This window comes from Equus asinus, chromosome 3, assembly GCF_041296235.1.
Source record: "Equus asinus isolate D_3611 breed Donkey chromosome 3, EquAss-T2T_v2, whole genome shotgun sequence".
Lineage (NCBI taxonomy): Eukaryota > Metazoa > Chordata > Mammalia > Perissodactyla > Equidae > Equus > Equus asinus.
The window spans coordinates 119126757-119135190 of record NC_091792.1 but is presented as its reverse complement, the minus strand read 5'-3'; the positions used below and the strand labels follow the sequence as shown (position 1 = coordinate 119135190).

General features: G+C 46.7%; 1 protein-coding gene across 3 annotated transcripts in view; it reads left to right on the top strand.

The window, feature by feature from the left end:
- Positions 1-5717: 5717 nt before the first annotated feature.
- CEP135 (centrosomal protein 135) overlaps positions 5718-8434 on the top strand; it is a 69921-nt gene continuing 67204 nt past the window's right edge. For 2 of the 3 annotated variants that reach the window (XM_014835800.3, XM_070505810.1), the window contains exon 1: positions 5718-5970. The gene's annotated coding sequence lies outside the window, so the exon portion shown is untranslated. Of the gene's footprint in view, positions 5971-6129; positions 6597-8434 lie in introns of those variants that run through there. The other variant, XM_070505809.1, reaches the window with a different exon arrangement.

Genomic DNA, 8434 nt, shown 5'->3' with positions numbered 1-8434 from the left:
CCATATGGATAAAATTCAAGCTCTGAAATCTACCATTTGGTGAGTCCTTTAGTAATCTGACGTCGCTTTTCATTTCCAGTCTTTTCATCATCTGTGCCACTCTGTTCACCCTTGTCCCCGTCAGATGGCTGCCTTTGTTGTTACTGAAGCAATCATGCTTTCCCATCAGCATCTTTCTTACCATGTTATCTCCTCTCCTCCTTTTTCCTCTCCCCAAATCTCTCTCTCCCTCTCTTTTATGCATCCAAGTTCTGGTTGTTTCAAGGTTCAAATCCAGATCCCATCTGCTCCATGAAACTTTGAGTGGTTGTTCTTTTCCTTAAAGGATTGTTTTCTTTTACGAATACCTGTGACATTCATTCTGTGCCATAAACTGGTACTTAAACACATATGTATTCATTTTCTAGGACTGCTGTAACAAAGAACCACAAATTGAGTGGCTCAAATAAGAGAAATTTATTGTCTCACAGTTTTGGAGACCAGAAATCTGAGATCAAGGTGTTGGCAGGGTTGGTTCCTCCCGAGGGCTGTGCAGGGAAACCTGCCCCATGCTGCTCTCCTGACTTCTGGTGATTTGTTAGCAGTACTTGGTGTTCCTTGTAGATGGTGTTTTCCCTGTGTCTTCACATTGTCTTCCCTCTACGTGTGTCTCTTTCTCTTCACATGGCATTCTTTTCATCAGGACACTGCGATCTTGCATTAGGGGCACATTCTACTCCAGTATGATTTCATCTTAGCAAATTACATCTGCAAAACCCCTGTTTCCAAATAGGGTCACATTCTGCAGTACTGGGAGTTAGGACTTCAACATAGGAATTTGGAGGAGGACACAATACAACCTATAACAATGTAGAATGGAGTTCCATCACAGAGCACTTATTTACACAAATTCAACAAAATGCTCCCAGCCAAAAAACACAGAAATAAGAAAAAAGGAAAAACATAATTTGAATAACTTTGGTGGTCGAAATTTCCTTGTGCCTCTTGAAAAGTCAGCATCTAGTCACTGAGAATGTGACCTAGTGTTTAAAACTATGTGTTTGATAATATATTTGATAAATACATTTGCCTTATAGGCCAGCTTCATAATCTCACTTCCAATAAGACGCTATTTCATATTTTGCTGTGCTGCTCTATTTCAGCATACAGCAACGGCAGAATAATGCTTTTACACTTCACTAAATTCTTTCACTTTTACCTGGATAGCCTCTTCATCCCTCTCCCACCCCAGCCACAACCAAATAAATGAGCAAAGATGGAAAATTCTTGGCTTTTAAGTAAAATGAAAAGGGAGGGAGGGAGGAAGGAAAGAAATGAAACCTTTATGCAAGTGTAAGGCTCTGCGGGACGTATGACACAGTCTTTTGTCTTCCTGCTCACTCAGACTAAATAAAAACTTCAAAAACTAGTGGAGGGAGTGTGGTGGGTTGAATGGTAGCCCTACAAGAGATATGGCCACATCCTGATCACCAGAACCAGCAAATGTTACCTTATTTGGAAAAAGGATCTTTGAAGATGTAATTAAGTCAAGAACGTTGAAGAGATTACCAGGATTATATAATTATCCAGTATCCTTATAAGAGACACATAGGAGAGATCTGACAGATACACAGGAGAAGGCAATGTGGAGATGGAGGCAGAGACTGGAGTGATGTGGTCATCAGCCAAGGAAGCCAAAGGATGCCAACAGCCACCAGAAGCTGGAAGAGGCAAGGAAGGACTCTCTCCCCGGTCCTCTTGAGGGAGCGCAGCCCTAATGACACTCCTATTTCAGACTTCTGGCTTCTGGAACTGAGAGGACACATTTCTGTTGAGGCCCCCCACTTTGTGATAATTTATAATGAAGCTAATAGAATCAGTATCAAAGCCCAGACTGTAGGAAATCCCTGTCTTCCATGTCCCACCTGCTGAGCAAGGAGTGCCAAGGAACCTCTGGGAGACAGGCTGTCCCCGCATTTATATCACCTGTATCTAGGAGCTTTCTCAGCTGCCCTTCTCATTACTCTCTGGAGAGGACCCATATTGATAGTCAGCCAGCAAATAGCTCGATGATGTCCGTCACGAATAATGCCTGTCAGTACCCGGAGAGTTTGCTCAGCCTGCAACTGATCCATCTGCTGGGGGCACCTGCACAAGTAGTGCAGGTGAGGGAGACAAAACATCCATCCTCAACTAAGGTGAAACTACACGGAACCAGCTCAAGCTTTCCTACAGAGCAGGACAGTGGGATACACTTCGCCCAAAACTCTGCTGCTGCTAGCCCCGCCAGGGGGACCTGGTGCCACCAGTTCCTGGGCCTCTGAGGTTTGTACAGAGTAGTTTGGTTGCTTCTTAGCTCTTCCCACTGCTGGTTGGGATTCAAACTTTTCAAGGCTGAGAAATCAGTTCCCAGCTGTCCAACTGCTTTCCAGTCCCTGTTTTATTCACAGTGTCTCCTTCACCATTCTCTGTCCTAAAGTCTTTCTAAAAAGTACCTTAAAAATCCCTTTACTGTCATTTTAGAAAGATGAAGGAGGGAGGGAGGCTGAAGCTACTGTGTCCATTTAACCTGCCATCTTTAATTAGAATGATGCAAAGTTTTTATCTGAAGATTGTACCTTGATTCAATTCTGGAAAACTTTTAGCTGTTATCTTTTCAAATTTTGCTTCTCTGCTGAATTCATTTTCTATTCCTACTCTAACAAGTCACCACAAACTTAGCAGCTTAAGATAACACAAAATTCATTATCTCACAGTTCTGTAGGTCAGAAGTCCAGGTGGACTCTGCTGCCGAAATCAAGATGTTAGCAGCCTGGGCTTTTATCTGGAGGTAAGAGAACTGAGAGGAATCCACTTCCAAGATGACTCAGGTTGTTGGCAGGAAGTCAGTTCCCTACAGCTGGAGGGCTGTGGTTTACAATTCCTTGGCTGTTAACTGGGGGCCTCTCTCAGCCCTTTCAGGACCCCTGCATTCCTCATCACACTGCACCCTCCATTTTCAAACCAGCAGCGGCTCATCCAGTCCTTCTCATGCTTCTCTGCGTTTAAGGGTTTGTGCAAATGCATTAGACCCATGTGGATAACCCAGGACAATCTCCCTGTTCTAAGGCCTTTACCTTCAATTACATCTGCAAAGTCCCTCTTGCCATGTAACATGACATATTCATAAATTCCAGGCATTAGGGTGTGGATATCTTTAGAGGGTCTGCCTACCCTAACTACTATCCCCTCCAGTGCCTTCTTCGAGCAGCTCAAGGTATTATTTGTATTTTTTTTTCCTTCTTCTTCTCCGCAAAGCCCCCCAGTACATAGCTGTATATCCTAGTTGTAGGTCCTTCTGGTTGTGCTGTGTGGGACACCACCCCAGCATGGCCTGATGAGCGGTGCCATGTCTGCACCCAGGATCCGAACCAGCGAAACCCTGGGCTGCTGAAGCGGAGCCTGCGAACTTAACCACTCAGCCACGGGCCAGCCCCTATCTGTTATTTCTTAACTGCTTTTAAAATATATTTTATTTCTTTGTCTGCACTGGGTTCTGGATAAATTCTCTAATTCTTTTAACAGACATCTAATCTATAGTTTATCCTACTTAATAATTTTTTTTAAATTTTAAAGTTTTTTGATGACTATATTTTTAATTTCCAAATTTTCTGGTTGGTTCCCTCTCATATCCATTTGTTCTTATTTAATAATTTTCATTCTTTGTAATAGCAATTATTCCTTCATCCATCTAGACCAGTGGTTCTCAAACAGCGGTGATTTTGCCTCCCAAGAGACATTTGGCAATGTCTGGAGACGTTTTTGATTGTCACAACTGGGAGGATGCTTCTGGGATCTAGTGGGTAGAAGCCAGCAATGCAGTTAAACATTCTATGATACTCAGGACAGGCCCCCCATAACAAAGAATTATCCAGCCCAAAAATGTTAAAAGTGCCCAGGTCGTGAAAACTTGCTCTAGATCCTCTTAACTATCTTCATTTTAAAGGCATCATCAGACTTTTTCATCTGGAAAGAATTCATGTTTTGATTATCTTGCTGGCTACCTCTGTTAGCATTAGATTTCTTCATTATTTTGGTTTGCAAGCTCATTTTCAGTGAAAGTTTATTTATTTCTCTTTCTCTTATATCTGGCTATCCCTTCTCCCTATTATCAGTTTTAAGGCTGGCCCCACCGGGACTGCCCCACTTAAGAACCAAGTCTCATCTAGGCAACTCAGGGCTCCTGTCCAGTGGTGATTTGCGAGAACTGTGGAGCCCATTGGGCTCAGTTTCTGTTGCCAGGCACTTTCTGTTTCATTCTGTCTCCAGAGCTCTATAGCTTGCTCAAAGCCCTAGGACCTGTAGGGTGAGCAATCACAATTTGTGTGTGTGTGTGCCAGGGACCCTGACCTCAGGCCTTGGAGTCCTGCAGTGAGCCTGATTCTGGTCTTTCATGTTGCTTGGAGCAAAACTCACCTGTGAATTCAGTGTCCCACTCACCTTTTTTAATTTCTGTTTTGATTTTGATTTTTACATTTTCTTTCTTTCTTGTTTTTCTGAGGAAGATTAGCCCCGAGCTAACATCTGCTACCAATCCTCCTCTTTTTGCTGAGGAAGACTGGCCTTGAGCTAACATCCGTGCCCAGCTTCCTCTACTTTATATGTGGGACGCCTGCCGAAGCACCACGTAACAAGCAGTGGGTAGGTCTACACCTGGGATCTGAACCAGCGAACTCCAGGCCTCCGAAGCAGAACATGCAAACCTACCGCTTCACCATGGGGCCGGCCCCTACATTTTCTAATTGCTATGTGTTTGGGGCAAAGGGAAGCCAAAAAGTCATCTTGACTGGGTGGCTGTTGCACAGCCATTTTGCTATGATATTAATTAATTTATGGCCCCTTGTTTTCAAAAAAGATACTTGTTCAGTAAAAAATGTGTTTAATTGTACATGTTCATGACTATAAAAGCCATCTACAGAACCTGATTGCATCCTAGAAATTCCATAAAATTCATTAAGACGTGTGTGAAAACAGACACGATGGAAACGTTAAAGCAATACATGAATGGGTACGATGTTGTTCACAACTCTCAGAGCAGTACACGATACAGGAAGACTAAGTACATCTTCAGAGTGGAAGACCTCCTTGGGGGAGTAGTAAACTGAAAGGAATTGAGCTCCTCTCTGATTATCTACAAGTTTTCGGGGGAGAAATGGAATTCTTGGATTTGATCACCTGTTTTCCGTATGTGAGCAACCTCTCTTTAACCAGTTTATTTAAATTTAATTCCATTCACAAATATTCATCGTGGTAGGGTGCTAGAGAAACACAGCTGGGTAAAATAGTCTCTGACTCATGGAAGTCACAGTTGGGGACGGCAGGGAGAGACATACAAACAATGAGGTTTCGGTGGGGTGACAGCACTCACGGGATCTAAACGTAACGATGTTATCGTGATGGGATGAGTCCACACAGAGCTTCACAGAGACATGGGTGTGGGAGCAACAGTTAATTGTACCGGGTGGTTATCAGGGAAAGCTGCAAAGACAATGTGATATTTAGACGGGAATCCGGTTACGTGGACAGGAGGCGTTCGCCTCGCCGGTGCAGGCTGATCCGCGGCAGGAACCGGGGCTGGGGCAGCGTTTTGACCTCGCACCCAGCACCCGGTCGATAGGAGGCCCGCACTCCGACCCCGCTGAGGTTGGGGGTTTGCCGGCCGCCAGGGGGCGCCGTGGCATCGCGTCGTCGCGGCCGTTGCGTTTCCGGGCACCGGGGCCCAGCGCCGCCATCGCCGCCGGGCGCGCCTCGGCCGCGCGCCGCGAATCGCCTGCCGCTCGCGTTACCGGGGCAACTGCGGCGCCTCCTCCGCGCCGGCCCCGAGCGGCTCTCCGCGCCATTTTCAAACTGCCCTAGCGCCGGAGCCGGTGTCTGGGGCGGAAGGAGCAGCGAGGCAGGCTCGGCTCGGCGCGATGCGGCCGCAGGCGGAGCGAGCGGCGGCCGGAGCTGCAAGTGAGCGTGGTCGCGGCGGCGGTGGGGGCCGGGCGGCGGGCGGCCGGCGGGCGGCGCCTTCCCCTCCGGGCGGTCCCCGCGGGCCGGCCCGGGCGCTGCCGGGAGGGAGGCCGCGCGGCCGCGGGAGGAGGTGGGGCCGAGTCGAGTCGAGCTGAGCCGGGCGGGGCGGGGCGCCGAGGCTCCCGCCGGGCCCGCTGCCCGCAGCCGCTTCCCTCCGGCGGCCGACGGTGGAGCTGCGGGCCGGGGGCGGCCGGGGCTCGAGCCGCGATGTCGTCCTGCCCGCCCTCCAGCCCCAGGCCGGCTGTCGGTCCGTGCCGAGCGGCCTGCTGCGCACTGACGGCTTCATTTAAAAGTTAAAATGCCCTCTTCGTATGCCAGTCAGACCTGCTCTTTGTAAACAAAAATGCCGAAAGCGCAGGGCGGGAGCCATCTAGGAACCTTTGCCCGGCATCTTTCAAAACATCCCCTCTGCCTTCCAGTCTCTGCTGGTTTACGTTCAGTAAGGAAGGACTCCCGGGCCGCCTTGGTTAAGGGTTTATTGTGGTTTGAAACCCCAATGCGGACATACACACGGGATATTTTTGTAAAAATATTATGTATTGGCTTTCAGACGGCAACCCCCCCAGGTAAGCAGGTGGGTAGTTGTAAACATGTAAGCATGGGGGACCTCCAAACTTAACCTTTTATGTTGTTTTGCTAGAAATTTACGGTATAGCCACAATATTTGGATGATGGAGGTGGGGAGAAGACAGCAGCTCAGGGGTGGGGAAAGCCTACTACATGTTTTTTGTCCTTCTGGGAGGATTTTGATCTTTTTCATCCGTCCTGTGTGTTAAGGCTGTGGTCATGACTTTTTGGTTTGTTCTCTCTCTCACTCAGCAGGGTGTAAGGAAGTATTATTCCTCGGTAACCACAGTTGGTACCAAAGAGGAGAAATGTCTGAATGTTGCAGGCCCGGCTAGTTGTTGGCTTGACAGGTGTGTTTCTGATGTCTCCGGGAGTTTCTCTAAAACACCCTGCATCAGTTGGGTCCCACTTGTGGAAGGAACCCAGAAAGTCCATGGGGAAGTCACTCAAAGAAAAGGTTAGCAAGAATGGGTAGAAAGATTGTAGAAAGGAGGAACCAAGGAGACGTACTTATTTGGAAGTGATTTGGTTAGGTTGAGGCGGCATGGTACCGATACCAGAGTGCTGGACCAGGACTCAGGAGGCCTGGCTCCCAGTGGCTGCCCTCCAGCTTTGTGGCCCTGCGGTTTGGGAAAAGTTATCCTCTTGAGACAGCCTGTCCTCATCTTTGAATAGGGAGAATATCCAAGGAGCTTATCGTTGGCCCCATCTCTCTCACAGGATAGTTGTGAGGATCTATTTTGCACGTAGTCACATGCGTTCGCATTTTATAAATTGTGAAGAACAATAAAGGTGTGAAGCAGTTTTTGTTTTGTATGGAACTGTGAGTACTAGAACTGTATTTCCTTGGCAAAGGTTAGAAAAGAGCAAAGTTTGTAAAGAAGTGATCTTTGGATAACTCCATTTTCGGGCAGATTGATAGAGAATATATTCATAAATATTTAAAAAGACAAGAATTAATACATGCGCAGAGATACTTATGTGTGTGTTCTTTTTTAAATGGAAGTAAAATTTACGTGATGAAATTCACAGATCTTAAGTGTACTGTTTGGAAAGCTTTAATAACTGTGCACACTTGTATAACTGCTACTCCAATCAACAAAATATTTTCCTCACCCTGGAAAGCTTTCTCTTAGCCCTTCCAGTCAGTCTCCACCCACTCCCACTACCCCAGGTAACTGCTGTTCTAATTTCTTTCTTTTTTTTTTTTTGAGAAAGATTAGCCCTGAGCTAACTACTGCCAATCCTCCTCTTTTTGCTGAGGAAGACTGGCCCTGAGCTAACATCCATGCCCATCTTCCTCTACTTTGTATGTGGGGCGCCTACCATAACATGGCTTGCCAGGCGGTGCCGTGCCCTCACCCGGGATCCGAACCAGGGAACCCCGGGCCGCTGAGAAGCGCCACATGCGAACTTAACCGCTGTGCCACTGGGCCAGCCCCCACTGTTCTAATTTCTGTCCACATAGTTTAATTTTGCCTGTTCTTGAACTTCATGTAAATGGAATCTACAGTATTTGTCTGGCTTCTGTTGCTCAAATAATGCTTTTCAAATTCATCCATGTGGTTAACGTGTTTCAGTAGTTCCTTGCCTCTTATTCCTGAGTGGTTTAACATTGTATAAAGATATCATGGTTTATTTATCCTTCTGCTCTTGATGGATTTATAGGTTGTTTCCAGTCTGGGGCTATTATGAATAAAGCTGCTATGAATATTCCTGTAGAGTCTCTTCACGGATGTTCATTTTCGTTTCCTTGAGTAAATACCTAGAAGCAGAATTACAGAGTTATAGGGTAGAAGGATGTTTAACTTTATAAACTTTTTCCACAGTGATTTTA